Raw genomic sequence first — 15959 nt, 5'->3', positions numbered from 1 at the left:
TGGGAAAACAGGTTTTGCAGCTGTTTGAGCTAAGATTTCCAAGTTATTCACATAATGAAAACCTATACTTTGTTTCGGTGGAGTTCCCCATTCAAATGCATGTAACAGTGAGAAACGCACTGTCTTGGCGAAAGAAAGCTATTTTGTACAACTTCATATAAATAGCTGTAACTTTTGATAGAAGACTCAGAAAAACATGTTTATGGCTTTATCTTATAGAACTCAAGGTTCCCTTGCTGGGAAAACAGGTTTTGCAGCTGTTTGAGCTAAGATTTCCAAGTTATTCACATAATGAAAACCTATACTTTGTTTCGGTGGAGTTCCCCATTCAAATGCATGTAACAGTGAGAAACGCACTGTCTTGGCGAAAGAAAGCGTTTTTGTACAACTTCATATGAATAGCTGTAACTTTTGATAGAAGACTCGGATACACATGTTTATGGCTTTATCTTATAGAACTCAAGGTTCCCGTGCTGGGAAAACAGGTTTTGCAGCTGTTTGAGCTAAGATTTCCAAGTTATTCACATAATGAAAACCTATACTTTGTTTCGGTCGAGTTCCCCATTCAAATGCATGTAACAGTGAGAAACGCACTGTCTTGGCGAAAGAAAGCGTTTTTGTACAACTTCATAGAAATAGCTGTAACTTTTGATAGAAGACTCAGACAAACATGTTTATGGCTTTATCTTATAGAACTCAAGGTCTCCGTGCTGGGAAAACAGGTTTTGCAGCTGTTTGAGCTAAGATTTCCAAGTTATTCACATAATGAAAACCTATACTTTGTTTCGGTCGAGTTCCCCATTCAAATGCATGTAACAGTGAGAAACGCACTGTCTTGGCGAAAGAAAGCGTTTTTGTACAACTTCATATAAATAGCTGTAACTTTTGATAGAAGACTCGGATACACATGTTTATGGCTTTATCTTATAGAACTCAAGGTTCCCGTGCTGGGAAAACAGGTTTTGCAGCTGTTTGAGCTAAGATTTCCAAGTTATTCACATAATGAAAACCTATACTTTGTTTCGGTGGAGTTCCCCATTCAAATGAATGTAACAGTGAGAAACGCACTGTCTTGGCGAAAGAAAGCGTTTTTGTACAACTTCATATAAATAGCTGTAACTTTTGATAGAAGACTCAGACAAACATGTTTATGGCTTTATCTTATAGAACTCAAGGTCTCCGTGCTGGGAAAACAGGTTTTGCAGCTGTTTGAGCTAAGATTTCCAAGTTATTCACATAATGAAAACCTATACTTTGTTTCGGTCGAGTTCCCCATTCAAATGCATGTAACAGTGAGAAACGCACTGTCTTGGCGAAAGAAAGCGTTTTTGTACAACTTCATATGAATAGCTGTAACTTTTGATAGAAGACTCGGATACACATGTTTATGGCTTTATCTTATAGAGCTCAAGGTTCCCGTGCTGGGAAAACAGGTTTTGCAGCTGTTTGAGCTAAGATTTCCAAGTTATTCACATAATGAAAACCTATACTTTGTTTCGGTCGAGTTCCCCATTCAAAATGCATGTAACAGTGAGAAACGCACTGTCTTGGCGAAAGAAAACGTTTTTGTACAACTTCATAGAAATAGCTGTAACTTTTGATAGAAGACTCAGACAAACATGTTTATGGCCTTATCTTATAGAACTCAAGGTCCCCGTGCTGGGCAAACAGGTTTTGCAGCTGTTTGAGCTAAGATTTCCAAGTTATTCACATAATGAAAACCTATACTTTGTTTCGGTCGAGTTCCCCATTCAAATGCATGTAACAGTGAGAAACGCACTGTCTTGGCGAAAGAAAGCGTTTTTGTACAACTTCATATGAATAGCTGTAACTTTTGATAGAAGACTCGGATACACATGTTTATGGCTTTATCTTATAGAGCTCAAGGTACCCGTGCTGGGAAAACAGGTTTTGCAGCTGTTTGAGCTAAGATTTCCAAGTTATTCACATAATGAAAACCTATACTTTGTTTCGGTCGAGTTCCCCATTCAAATGCATGTAACAGTGAGAAACGCACTGTCTTGGCGAAAGAAAGCGTTTTTGTACAACTTCATATAAATAGCTGTAACTTTTGATAGAAGACTCAGACAAACATGTTTATGGCTTTATCTTATAGAACTCAATGTTCCCGTGCTGGGAAAACAGGTTTTGCAGCTGTTTGAGCTAAGATTTCCAAGTTATTCACATAATGAAAACCTATACTTTGTTTCGGTCGAGATCCCCATTCAAATGCATGTAACAGTGAGAAACGCACTGTCTTGGCGAAAGAAAGCGTTTTTGTATAACTTCATATAAATAGCTGTAACTTTTGATAGAAGACTCACACAAACATGTTTATGGCTTTATCTTATAGAACTCAAGGTCTCCGTGCTGGGAAAACAGGTTTTACAGCTGTTTGAGCTAAGATTTCCAAGTTATTCACATAATGAAAACCTATACTTTGTTTCGGTGGAGTTCCCCATTCAAATGCATGTAACAGTGAGAAACGCACTTTCTTGGCGAAAGAAAGCGTTTTTGTACAACTTCATATAAATAGCTGTAACTTTTGATAGAAGACTCGGATACACATGTTTATGGCTTTATCTTATAGAACTCAAGGTCTCCGTGCTGGGCAAACAGGTTTTGCAGCTGTTTGAGCTAAGATTTCCAAGTTATTCACATAATGAAAACCTATACTTTGTTTCGGTCGAGTTCCCCATTCAAATGCATGTAACAGTGAGAAACGCACTGTCTTGGCGAAAGAAAGCGTTTTTGTACAACTTCATATAAATAGCTGTAACTTTTGATAGAAGACTCAGACAAACATGTTTATGGCTTTATCTTATAGAACTCAAGGTCTCCGTGCTGGGAAAACAGGTTTTGCAGCTGTTTGAGCTAAGATTTCCAAGTTATTCACATAATGAAAACCTATACTTTGTTTTGGTGGAGTTCCCCATTCAAATGCATGTAACAGTGAGAAACGCACTGTCTTGGCGAAAGAAAGCGTTTTTGTACAACTTCATATAAATAGCTGTAACTTTTGATAGAAGACTCAGACAAACATGTTTATGGCTTTATCTTATAGAACTCAAAGTCTCCGTGCTGGGAAAACAGGTTTTGCAGCTGTTTGAGCTAAGATTTCCAAGTTATTCACATAATGAAAACCTATACTTTGTTTCGGTCGAGTTCCCCATTCAAATGCATGTAACAGTGAGAAACGCACTGTCTTGGCGAAAGAAAGCGTTTTTGTACAACTTCATATGAATAGCTGTAACTTTTGATAGAAGACTCGGATACACATGTTTATGGCTTTATCTTATAGAACTCAAGGTTCCCGTGCTGGGAAAACAGGTTTTGCAGCTGTTTGAGCTAAGATTTCCAAGTTATTCACATAATGAAAACCTATAATTTGTTTCGGTCGAGTTCCCCATTCAAGTGAATGTAACAGTGAGAAACGCACTGTCTTGGCGAAAGAAAGCGTTTTTGTACAACTTCATATAAATAGCTGTAACTTTTGATAGAAGACTCAGACAAACATGTTTATGGCTTTATCTTATAGAACTCAAGGTCTCCGTGCTGGGAAAACAGGTTTTGCAGCTGTTTGAGCTAAGATTTCCAAGTTATTCACATAATGAAAACCTATACTTTGTTTCGGTCGAGTTCCCCATTCAAATGCATGTAACAGTGAGAAACGCACTGTCTTGGCGAAAGAAAGCGTTTTTGTACAACTTCATATAAATAGCTGTAACTTTTGATAGAAGACTCGGATACACATGTTTATGGCTTTATCTTATAGAACTCAAGGTTCCCGTGCTGGGAAAACAGGTTTTGCAGCTGTTTGAGCTAAGATTTCCAAGTTATTCACATAATGAAAACCTATACTTTGTTTCGGTGGAGTTCCCCATTCAAATGAATGTAACAGTGAGAAACGCACTGTCTTGGCGAAAGAAAGCGTTTTTGTACAACTTCATATAAATAGCTGTAACTTTTGATAGAAGACTCAGACAAACATGTTTATGGCTTTATCTTATAGAACTCAAGGTCTCCGTGCTGGGAAAACAGGTTTTGCAGCTGTTTGAGCTAAGATTTCCAAGTTATTCACATAATGAAAACCTATACTTTGTTTCGGTCGAGTTCCCCATTCAAATGCATGTAACAGTGAGAAACGCACTGTCTTGGCGAAAGAAAGCGTTTTTGTACAACTTCATATGAATAGCTGTAACTTTTGATAGAAGACTCGGATACACATGTTTATGGCTTTATCTTATAGAGCTCAAGGTTCCCGTGCTGGGAAAACAGGTTTTGCAGCTGTTTGAGCTAAGATTTCCAAGTTATTCACATAATGAAAACCTATACTTTGTTTCGGTCGAGTTCCCCATTCAAAATGCATGTAACAGTGAGAAACGCACTGTCTTGGCGAAAGAAAACGTTTTTGTACAACTTCATAGAAATAGCTGTAACTTTTGATAGAAGACTCAGACAAACATGTTTATGGCCTTATCTTATAGAACTCAAGGTCCCCGTGCTGGGCAAACAGGTTTTGCAGCTGTTTGAGCTAAGATTTCCAAGTTATTCACATAATGAAAACCTATACTTTGTTTCGGTCGAGTTCCCCATTCAAATGCATGTAACAGTGAGAAACGCACTGTCTTGGCGAAAGAAAGCGTTTTTGTACAACTTCATATGAATAGCTGTAACTTTTGATAGAAGACTCGGATACACATGTTTATGGCTTTATCTTATAGAGCTCAAGGTACCCGTGCTGGGAAAACAGGTTTTGCAGCTGTTTGAGCTAAGATTTCCAAGTTATTCACATAATGAAAACCTATACTTTGTTTCGGTCGAGTTCCCCATTCAAATGCATGTAACAGTGAGAAACGCACTGTCTTGGCGAAAGAAAGCGTTTTTGTACAACTTCATATAAATAGCTGTAACTTTTGATAGAAGACTCAGACAAACATGTTTATGGCTTTATCTTATAGAACTCAATGTTCCCGTGCTGGGAAAACAGGTTTTGCAGCTGTTTGAGCTAAGATTTCCAAGTTATTCACATAATGAAAACCTATACTTTGTTTCGGTCGAGATCCCCATTCAAATGCATGTAACAGTGAGAAACGCACTGTCTTGGCGAAAGAAAGCGTTTTTGTATAACTTCATATAAATAGCTGTAACTTTTGATAGAAGACTCACACAAACATGTTTATGGCTTTATCTTATAGAACTCAAGGTCTCCGTGCTGGGAAAACAGGTTTTACAGCTGTTTGAGCTAAGATTTCCAAGTTATTCACATAATGAAAACCTATACTTTGTTTCGGTGGAGTTCCCCATTCAAATGCATGTAACAGTGAGAAACGCACTTTCTTGGCGAAAGAAAGCGTTTTTGTACAACTTCATATAAATAGCTGTAACTTTTGATAGAAGACTCGGATACACATGTTTATGGCTTTATCTTATAGAACTCAAGGTCTCCGTGCTGGGCAAACAGGTTTTGCAGCTGTTTGAGCTAAGATTTCCAAGTTATTCACATAATGAAAACCTATACTTTGTTTCGGTCGAGTTCCCCATTCAAATGCATGTAACAGTGAGAAACGCACTGTCTTGGCGAAAGAAAGCGTTTTTGTACAACTTCATATAAATAGCTGTAACTTTTGATAGAAGACTCAGACAAACATGTTTATGGCTTTATCTTATAGAACTCAAGGTCTCCGTGCTGGGAAAACAGGTTTTGCAGCTGTTTGAGCTAAGATTTCCAAGTTATTCACATAATGAAAACCTATACTTTGTTTTGGTGGAGTTCCCCATTCAAATGCATGTAACAGTGAGAAACGCACTGTCTTGGCGAAAGAAAGCGTTTTTGTACAACTTCATATAAATAGCTGTAACTTTTGATAGAAGACTCAGACAAACATGTTTATGGCTTTATCTTATAGAACTCAAAGTCTCCGTGCTGGGAAAACAGGTTTTGCAGCTGTTTGAGCTAAGATTTCCAAGTTATTCACATAATGAAAACCTATACTTTGTTTCGGTCGAGTTCCCCATTCAAATGCATGTAACAGTGAGAAACGCACTGTCTTGGCGAAAGAAAGCGTTTTTGTACAACTTCATATGAATAGCTGTAACTTTTGATAGAAGACTCGGATACACATGTTTATGGCTTTATCTTATAGAACTCAAGGTTCCCGTGCTGGGAAAACAGGTTTTGCAGCTGTTTGAGCTAAGATTTCCAAGTTATTCACATAATGAAAACCTATAATTTGTTTCGGTCGAGTTCCCCATTCAAGTGAATGTAACAGTGAGAAACGCACTGTCTTGGCGAAAGAAAGCGTTTTTGTACAACTTCATATAAATAGCTGTAACTTTTGATAGAAGACTCAGACAAACATGTTTATGGCTTTATCTTATAGAACTCAAGGTCTCCGTGCTGGGAAAACAGGTTTTGCAGCTGTTTGAGCTAAGATTTCCAAGTTATTCACATAATGAAAACCTATACTTTGTTTCGGTCGAGTTCCCCATTCAAATGCATGTAACAGTGAGAAACGCACTGTCTTGGCGAAAGAAAGCGTTTTTGTACAACTTCATATGAATAGCTGTAACTTTTGATAGAAGACTCGGATACACATGTTTATGGCTTTATCTTATAGAGCTCAAGGTTCCCGTGCTGGGAAAACAGGTTTTGCAGCTGTTTGAGCTAAGATTTCCAAGTTATTCACATAATGAAAACCTATACTTTGTTTCGGTCGAGTTCCCCATTCAAATGCATGTAACAGTGAGAAACGCACTGTCTTGGCGAAAGAAAGCGTTTTTGTACAACTTCATATAAATAGCTGTAACTTTTGATAGAAGACTCAGACAAACATGTTTATGGCTTTATCTTATAGAACTCAAGGTCTCCGTGCTGGGAAAACAGGTTTTGCAGCTGTTTGAGCTAAGATTTCCAAGTTATTCACATAATGAAAACCTATACTTTGTTTCGGTCGAGTTCCCCATTCAAATGCATGTAACAGTGAGAAACGCACTGTCTTGGCGAAAGAAAGCGTTTTTGTACAACTTCATATGAATAGCTGTAACTTTTGATAGAAGACTCGGATACACATGTTTATGGCTTTATCTTATAGAGCTCAAGGTTCCCGTGCTGGGAAAACAGGTTTTGCAGCTGTTTGAGCTAAGATTTCCAAGTTATTCACATAATGAAAACCTATACTTTGTTTCGGTCGAGTTCCCCATTCAAATGCATGTAACAGTGAGAAACGCACTGTCTTGGCGAAAGAAAGCGTTTTTGTACAACTTCATATAAATAGCTGTAACTTTTGATAGAAGACTCAGACAAACATGTTTATGGCTTTATCTTATAGAACTCAAGGTCTCCGTGCTGGGAAAACAGGTTTTGCAGCTGTTTGAGCTAAGATTTCCAAGTTATTCACATAATGAAAACCTATACTTTGTTTCGGTCGAGTTCCCCATTCAAATGCATGTAACAGTGAGAAACGCACTGTCTTGGCGAAAGAAAGCTATTTTGTACAACTTCATATAAATAGCTGTAACTTTTGATAGAAGACTCGGATACACATGTTTATGGCTTTATCTTATAGAACTCAAGGTTCCCGTGCTGGGAAAACAGGTTTTGCAGCTGTTTGAGCTAAGATTTCCAAGTTATTCACATAATGAAAACCTATACTTTGTTTCGGTGGAGTTCCCCATTCAAATGAATGTAACAGTGAGAAATGCACTGTCTTGGCGAAAGAAAGCGTTTTTGTACAACTTCATATAAATAGCTGTAACTTTTGATAGAAGACTCAGACAAACATGTTTATGGCTTTATCTTATAGAACTCAAGGTCTCCGTGCTGGGAAAACAGGTTTTGCAGCTGTTTGAGCTAAGATTTCCAAGTTATTCACATAATGAAAACCTATACTTTGTTTCGGTCGAGTTCCCCATTCAAATGCATGTAACAGTGAGAAACGCACTGTCTTGGCGAAAGAAAGCGTTTTTGTACAACTTCATATGAATAGCTGTAACTTTTGATAGAAGACTCGGATACACATGTTTATGGCTTTATCTTATAGAGCTCAAGGTTCCCGTGCTGGGAAAACAGGTTTTGCAGCTGTTTGAGCTAAGATTTCCAAGTTATTCACATAATGAAAACCTATACTTTGTTTCGGTGGAGTTCCCCATTCAAATGAATGTAACAGTGAGAAACGCACTGTCTTGGCGAAAGAAAGCGTTTTTGTACAACTTCATATAAATAGCTGTAACTTTTGATAGAAGACTCAGACAAACATGTTTATGGCTTTATCTTATAGAACTCAAGGTCTCCGTGCTGGGAAAACAGGTTTTGCAGCTGTTTGAGCTAAGATTTCCAAGTTATTCACATAATGAAAACCTATACTTTGTTTCGGTGGAGTTCCCCATTCAAATGCATGTAACAGTGAGAAACGCACTGTCTTGGCGAAAGAAAGCGTTTTTGTACAACTTCATATGAATAGCTGTAACTTTTGATAGAAGACTCGGATACACATGTTTATGGCTTTATCTTATAGAGCTCAAGGTTCCCGTGCTGGGAAAACAGGTTTTGCAGCTGTTTGAGCTAAGATTTCCAAGTTATTCACATAGTGAAAACCTATACTTTGTTTCGGTCGAGTTCCCCATTCAAAATGCATGTAACAGTGAGAAACGCACTGTCTTGGCGAAAGAAAACGTTTTTGTACAACTTCATAGAAATAGCTGTAACTTTTGATAGAAGACTCAGACAAACATGTTTATGGCCTTATCTTATAGAACTCAAGGTCCCCGTGCTGGGAAAACAGGTTTTGCAGCTGTTTGAGCTAAGATTTCCAAGTTATTCACATAATGAAAACCTATACTTTGTTTCGGTCGAGTTCCCCATTCAAATGCATGTAACAGTGAGAAACGCACTGTCTTGGCAAAAGAAAGCGTTTTTGTACAACTTCATATGAATAGCTGTAACTTTTGATAGAAGACTCGGATACACATGTTTATGGCTTTATCTTATAGAGCTCAAGGTTCCCGTGCTGGGAAAACAGGTTTTGCAGCTGTTTGAGCTAAGATTTCCAAGTTATTCACATAATGAAAACCTATACTTTGTTTCGGTCGAGTTCCCCATTCAAATGCATGTAACAGTGAGAAACGCACTGTCTTGGCGAAAGAAAGCGTTTTTGTACAACTTCATATAAATAGCTGTAACTTTTGATAGAAGACTCAGACAAACATGTTTATGGCTTTATCTTATAGAACTCAAGGTCTCCGTGCTGGGAAAACAGGTTTTGCAGCTGTTTGAGCTAAGATTTCCAAGTTATTCACATAATGAAAACCTATACTTTGTTTCGGTGGAGTTCCCCATTCAAATGCATGTAACAGTGAGAAACGCACTGTCTTGGCGAAAGAAAGCGTTTTTGTACAACTTCATATAAATAGCTGTAACTTTTGATAGAAGACTCGGATACACATGTTTATGGCTTTATCTTATAGAACTCAAGGTTCCCGTGCTGGGAAAACAGGTTTTGCAGCTGTTTGAGCTAAGATTTCCAAGTTATTCACATAATGAAAACCTATACTTTGTTTTGGTGGAGTTCCCCATTCAAATGAATGTAACAGTGAGAAACGCACTGTCTTGGCGAAAGAAAGCGTTTTTGTACAACTTCATATAAATAGCTGTAACTTTTGATAGAAGACTCAGACAAACATGTTTATGGCTTTATCTTATAGAACTCAAGGTCTCCGTGCTGGGAAAACAGGTTTTGCAGCTGTTTGAGCTAAGATTTCTAAGTTATTCACATAATGAAAACCTATACTTTGTTTCGGTCGAGTTCCCCATTCAAATGCATGTAACAGTGAGAAACGCACTGTCTTGGCGAAAGAAAGCGTTTTTGTACAACTTCATATGAATAGCTGTAACTTTTGATAGAAGACTCGGATACACATGTTTATGGCTTTATCTTATAGAGCTCAAGGTTCCCGTGCTGGGAAAACAGGTTTTGCAGCTGTTTGAGCTAAGATTTCCAAGTTATTCACATAATGAAAACCTATACTTTGTTTCGGTCGAGTTCCCCATTCAAAATGCATGTAACAGTGAGAAACGCACTGTCTTGGCGAAAGAAAACGTTTTTGTACAACTTCATAGAAATAGCTGTAACTTTTGATAGAAGACTCAGACAAACATGTTTATGGCCTTATCTTATAGAACTCAAGGTCCCCGTGCTGGGAAAACAGGTTTTGCAGCTGTTTGAGCTAAGATTTCCAAGTTATTCACATAATGAAAACCTATACTTTGTTTCGGTGGAGTTCCCCATTCAAATGCATGTAACAGTGAGAAACGCACTGTCTTGGCGAAAGAAAGCGTTTTTGTACAACTTCATATAAATAGCTGTAACTTTTGATAGAAGACTCGGATACACATGTTTATGGCTTTATCTTATAGAACTCAAGGTCTCCGTGCTGGGCAAACAGGTTTTGCAGCTGTTTGAGCTAAGATTTCCAAGTTATTCACATAATGAAAACCTATACTTTGTTTCGGTCGAGTTCCCCATTCAAATGAATGTAACAGTGAGAAACGCACTGTCTTGGCGAAAGAAAGCGTTTTTATACAACTTCATATAAATAGCTGTAACTTTTGATAGAAGACTCAGACAAACATGTTTATGGCTTTATCTTATAGAACTCAAGGTCTCCGTGCTGGGAAAACAGGTTTTGCAGCTGTTTGAGCTAAGATTTCTAAGTTATTCACATAATGAAAACCTATACTTTGTTTCGGTCGAGTTCCCCATTCAAATGCATGTAACAGTGAGAAACGCACTGTCTTGGCGAAAGAAAGCGTTTTTGTACAACTTCATATGAATAGCTGTAACTTTTGATAGAAGACTCGGATACACATGTTTATGGCTTTATCTTATAGAGCTCAAGGTTCCCGTGCTGGGAAAACAGGTTTTGCAGCTGTTTGAGCTAAGATTTCCAAGTTATTCACATAATGAAAACCTATACTTTGTTTCGGTCGAGTTCCCCATTCAAAATGCATGTAACAGTGAGAAACGCACTGTCTTGGCGAAAGAAAACGTTTTTGTACAACTTCATAGAAATAGCTGTAACTTTTGATAGAAGACTCAGACAAACATGTTTATGGCCTTATCTTATAGAACTCAAGGTCCCCGTGCTGGGAAAACAGGTTTTGCAGCTGTTTGAGCTAAGATTTCCAAGTTATTCACATAATGAAAACCTATACTTTGTTTCGGTGGAGTTCCCCATTCAAATGCATGTAACAGTGAGAAACGCACTGTCTTGGCGAAAGAAAGCGTTTTTGTACAACTTCATATAAATAGCTGTAACTTTTGATAGAAGACTCGGATACACATGTTTATGGCTTTATCTTATAGAACTCAAGGTCTCCGTGCTGGGCAAACAGGTTTTGCAGCTGTTTGAGCTAAGATTTCCAAGTTATTCACATAATGAAAACCTATACTTTGTTTCGGTCGAGTTCCCCATTCAAATGAATGTAACAGTGAGAAACGCACTGTCTTGGCGAAAGAAAGCGTTTTTGTACAACTTCATATAAATAGCTGTAACTTTTGATAGAAGACTCAGACAAACATGTTTATGGCTTTATCTTATAGAACTCAAGGTCCCCGTGCTGGGAAAACAGGTTTTGCAGCTGTTTGAGCTAAGATTTCCAAGTTATTCACATAATGAAAACCTATACTTTGTTTCGGTCGAGTTCCCCATTCAAATGCATGTAACAGTGAGAAACGCACTGTCTTGGCGAAAGAAAGCGTTTTTGTACAACTTCATATGAATAGCTGTAACTTTTGATAGAAGACTCGGATACACATGTTTATGGCTTTATCTTATAGAGCTCAAGGTTCCCGTGCTGGGAAAACAGGTTTTGCAGCTGTTTGAGCTAAGATTTCCAAGTTATTCACATAATGAAAACCTATACTTTGTTTCGGTCGAGTTCCCCATTCAAATGCATGTAACAGTGAGAAACGCACTGTCTTGGCGAAAGAAAACGTTTTTGTACAACTTCATATAAATACCTGTAACTTTTGATAGAAGACTCAGACAAACATGTTTATGGCTTTATCTTATAGAACTCAAGGTTCCCGTGCTGGGAAAACAGGTTTTGCAGCTGTTTGAGCTAAGATTTCCAAGTTATTCACATAATGAAAACCTATACTTTGTTTCGGTCGAGTTCCCCATTCAAATGCATGTAACAGTGAGAAACGCACTGTCTTGGCGAAAGAAAGCGTTTTTGTACAACTTCATTTAAATAGCTGTAACTTTTGATAGAAGACTCGGATACACATGTTTATGGCTTTATCTTATAGAACTCAAGGTCTCCGTGCTGGGAAAACAGGTTTTGCAGCTGTTTGAGCTAAGATTTCCAAGTTATTCACATAATGAAAACCTATACTTTGTTTCGGTGGAGTTCCCCATTCAAATGCATGTAACAGTGAGAAACGCACTGTCTTGGCGAAAGAAAGCGTTTTTGTACAACTTCATATGAATAGCTGTAACTTTTGATAGAAGACTCGGATACACATGTTTATGGCTTTATCTTATAGAGCTCAAGGTTCCCGTGCTGGGAAAACAGGTTTTGCAGCTGTTTGAGCTAAGATTTCCAAGTTATTCACATAATGAAAACCTATACTTTGTTTCGGTCGAGTTCCCCATTCAAATGCATGTAACAGTGAGAAACGCACTGTCTTGGCGAAAGAAAGCTATTTTGTACAACTTCATATAAATAGCTGTAACTTTTGATAGAAGACTCAGACAAACATGTTTATGGCTTTATCTTATAGAACTCAAGGTTCCCGTGCTGGGAAAACAGGTTTTGCAGCTGTTTGAGCTAAGATTTCCAAGTTATTCACATAATGAAAACCTATACTTTGTTTCGGTGGAGTTCCCCATTCAAATGCATGTAACAGTGAGAAACGCACTGTCTTGGCGAAAGAAAGCGTTTTTGTACAACTTCATATAAATAGCTGTAACTTTTGATAGAAGACTCGGATACACATGTTTATGGCTTTATCTTATAGAACTCAAGGTTCCCGTGCTGGGCAAACAGGTTTTGCAGCTGTTTGAGCTAAGATTTCCAAGTTATTCACATAATGAAAACCTATACTTTGTTTCGGTCGAGTTCCCCATTCAAATGCATGTAACAGTGAGAAACGCACTGTCTTGGCGAAAGAAAGCGTTTTTGTACAACTTCATTTAAATAGCTGTAACTTTTGATAGAAGACTCGGATACACATGTTTATGGCTTTATCTTATAGAACTCAAGGTCTCCGTGCTGGGCAAACAGGTTTTGCAGCTGTTTGAGCTAAGATTTCCAAGTTATTCACATAATGAAAACCTATACTTTGTTTCGGTCGAGTTCCCCATTCAAATGCATGTAACAGTGAGAAACGCACTGTCTTGGCGAAAGAAAGCTATTTTGTACAACTTCATATAAATAGCTGTAACTTTTGATAGAAGACTCGGATACACATGTTTATGGCTTTATCTTATAGAACTCAAGGTCTCCGTGCTGGGAAAACAGGTTTTGCAGCTGTTTGAGCTAAGATTTCCAAGTTATTCACATAATGAAAACCTATACTTTGTTTCGGTGGAGTTCCCCATTCAAATGCATGTAACAGTGAGAAACGCACTGTCTTGGCGAAAGAAAGCGTTTTTGTACAACTTCATATAAATAGCTGTAACTTTTGATAGAAGACTCGGATACACATGTTTATGGCTTTATCTTATAGAACTCAAGGTTCCCGTGCTGGGAAAACAGGTTTTGCAGCTGTTTGAGCTAAGATTTCCAAGTTATTCACATAATGAAAACCTATACTTTGTTTCGGTGGAGTTCCCCATTCAAATGAATGTAACAGTGAGAAACGCACTGTCTTGGCGAAAGAAAGCGTTTTTGTACAACTTCATATGAATAGCTGTAACTTTTGATAGAAGACTCGGATACACATGTTTATGGCTTTATCTTATAGAGCTCAAGGTTCCCGTGCTGGGAAAACAGGTTTTGCAGCTGTTTGAGCTAAGATTTCCAAGTTATTCACATAATGAAAACCTATACTTTGTTTCGGTGGAGTTCCCCATTCAAATGCATGTAACAGTGAGAAACGCACTGTCTTGGCGAAAGAAAGCTATTTTGTACAACTTCATATAAATAGCTGTAACTTTTGATAGAAGACTCGGATACACATGTTTATGGCTTTATCTTATAGAACTCAAGGTCTCCGTGCTGGGAAAACAGGTTTTGCAGCTGTTTGAGCTAAGATTTCCAAGTTATTCACATAATGAAAACCTATACTTTGTTTCGGTCGAGTTCCCCATTCAAATGCATGTAACAGTGAGAAACGCACTGTCTTGGCGAAAGAAAGCTATTTTGTACAACTTCATATAAATAGCTGTAACTTTTGATAGAAGACTCGGATACACATGTTTATGGCTTTATCTTATAGAACTCAAGGTTCCCGTGCTGGGAAAACAGGTTTTGCAGCTGTTTGAGCTAAGATTTCCAAGTTATTCACATAATGAAAACCTATACTTTGTTTCGGTCGAGTTCCCCATTCAAATGCATGTAACAGTGAGAAACGCAATGTCTTGGCGAAAGAAAGCTATTTTGTACAACTTCATATAAATAGCTGTAACTTTTGATAGAAGACTCAGACAAACATGTTTATGGCTTTATCTTATAGAACTCAAGGTCTCCGTGCTGGGAAAACAGGTTTTGCAGCTGTTTGAGCTAAGATTTCCAAGTTATTCACATAATGAAAACCTATACTTTGTTTCGGTGGAGTTCCCCATTCAAATGCATGTAACAGTGAGAAACGCACTGTCTTGGCGAAAGAAAGCGTTTTTGTACAACTTCATATGAATAGCTGTAACTTTTGATAGAAGACTCGGATACACATGTTTATGGCTTTATCTTATAGAGCTCAAGGTTCCCGTGCTGGGAAAACAGGTTTTGCAGCTGTTTGAGCTAAGATTTCCAAGTTATTCACATAATGAAAACCTATACTTTGTTTCGGTGGAGTTCCCCATTCAAATGCATGTAACAGTGAGAAACGCACTGTCTTGGCGAAAGAAAGCGTTTTTGTACAACTTCATATAAATAGCTGTAACTTTTGATAGAAGACTCAGACAAACATGTTTATGGCTTTATCTTATAGAACTCAAGGTTCCCGTGCTGGGAAAACAGGTTTTGCAGCTGTTTGAGCTAAGATTTCCAAGTTATTCACATAATGAAAACCTATACTTTGTTTCGGTGGAGTTCCCCATTCAAATGCATGTAACAGTGAGAAACGCACTGTCTTGGCGAAAGAAAGCGTTTTTGTACAACTTCATATAAATAGCTGTAACTTTTGATAGAAGACTCAGACAAACATGTTTATGGCTTTATCTTATAGAACTCAAGGTTCCCGTGCTGGGAAAACAGGTTTTGCAGCTGTTTGAGCTAAGATTTCCAAGTTATTCACATAATGAAAACCTATACTTTGTTTCGGTGGAGTTCCCCATTCAAATGCATGTAACAGTGAGAAACGCACTGTCTTGGCGAAAGAAAGCGTTTTTGTACAACTTCATATGAATAGCTGTAACTTTTGATAGAAGACTCGGATACACATGTTTATGGCTTTATCTTATAGAACTCAAGGTCTCCGTGCTGGGAAAACAGGTTTTGCAGCTGTTTGAGCTAAGATTTCCAAGTTATTCACATAATGAAAACCTATACTTTGTTTCGGTCGAGTTCCCCATTCAAATGCATGTAACAGTGAGAAACGCACTGTCTTGGCGAAAGAAAGCGTTTTTGTACAACTTCATATGAATAGCTGTAACTTTTGATAGAAGACTCGGATACACATGTTTATGGCTTTATCTTATAGAACTCAAGGTCTCCGTGCTGGGAAAACAGGTTTTGCAGCTGTTTGAGCTAAGATTTCCAAGTTATTCACATAATGAAAACCTATACTTTGTTT

This window comes from Maylandia zebra, linkage group LG13, assembly GCF_041146795.1.
Source record: "Maylandia zebra isolate NMK-2024a linkage group LG13, Mzebra_GT3a, whole genome shotgun sequence".
In the NCBI taxonomy this organism is placed as follows: domain Eukaryota; kingdom Metazoa; phylum Chordata; class Actinopteri; order Cichliformes; family Cichlidae; genus Maylandia; species Maylandia zebra.
The sequence above is the reverse complement of the archived record's forward strand: the minus strand, read 5'-3'. Positions refer to the sequence as shown.